Source organism: Macrobrachium nipponense, chromosome 27 (genome assembly GCF_015104395.2).
Source record: "Macrobrachium nipponense isolate FS-2020 chromosome 27, ASM1510439v2, whole genome shotgun sequence".
In the NCBI taxonomy this organism is placed as follows: Eukaryota; Metazoa; Arthropoda; class Malacostraca; order Decapoda; family Palaemonidae; genus Macrobrachium; species Macrobrachium nipponense.
In genome coordinates, this window is record NC_087216.1 from 23,566,649 (window position 1) to 23,567,571 (window position 923).

The 923-nt window shown below is 38.8% G+C and overlaps 1 protein-coding gene across 1 annotated transcript in view; it reads right to left on the bottom strand.

The window, feature by feature from the left end:
* Nucleotides 1–660, bottom strand: part of LOC135200922 (microtubule-associated serine/threonine-protein kinase 2-like) — a 181,184-nt gene extending 180,524 nt beyond the window's left edge. The window contains 1 exon segment of the mRNA XM_064229689.1: nt 291–660. The gene's annotated coding sequence lies outside the window, so the exon portion shown is untranslated.
* Nucleotides 661–923: the final 263 nt, after the last annotated feature.

Genomic DNA, 923 nt, shown 5'->3' on the forward strand with positions numbered 1-923 from the left:
TGGTGAGTTCGTGGCCTAATTAATAATAATAATAATAATAATAATAATAATAATAATAATAATAATAATATCATTAGCTTTATGGCAACTGTCACACGTCATGAAAAATGACAATTATTATCATTGTGAATAATAATGAGGGATGAAGGTGATTTTGATAATGATGTTTAGAAATAGCAGGCTCTGAAATCTACCTAAATTCAGTATAGTGTGTAATAATAATAATAATAATAATAATAATAATAATAATAATAAGCTGAAATCAACTAACATTCGTCAATGCCACTTACCCATAGCAATCAATCCTTCCCAGGCGACGTTGAAACTTCTTACGAGAAAAAATGGCCCTAAAAAAAAAAGAGAGGACGTCCGGCAATGCTATAAGTGGCACACACAAGTCACTCCCAAAAGATGGCGTAGGTAGGCCGCCGTTGATAACAGTGGGTCTCACAATTGAGCTTTGATTCGCCGAAACTGGGTCGACTCAGGGGTTACAGTCGACTTTGTAACGGGAGGGAAGGGTTTTTCCGTGTCTCCTCCAATTGCTTTCGGTTAAGCGCACACAAAAGAACACGCGACTGCTAGCTATCACTGTCGCTTTTGTTTGTTTGCTTGCTTGCTTGCTTGCTTGTGTCCTGGAGACGTGTCTCTCTCTCTCTCTCTCTCCTCTTCTAGGTCTATCAGAATCTCTCTTCTCTCTCTCTCCCTAAGAGTCATCAGAATCATATTATCCCATGTAAGTTCTCTCTCTCTCTCTCTCTCTGACTCATCAGAATCATATCATCCCATGTATCTCTCTCTCTCTCTCTCTCTCTCTCTCTCTCTCTCTCTCTCATCAGAATCATATTATCCCATATATTCTCTATTCTCTCTCTCTCTCTCTCTGTCAAGAGTCATCAGAATCACGTTATCTCTGTTCCCAA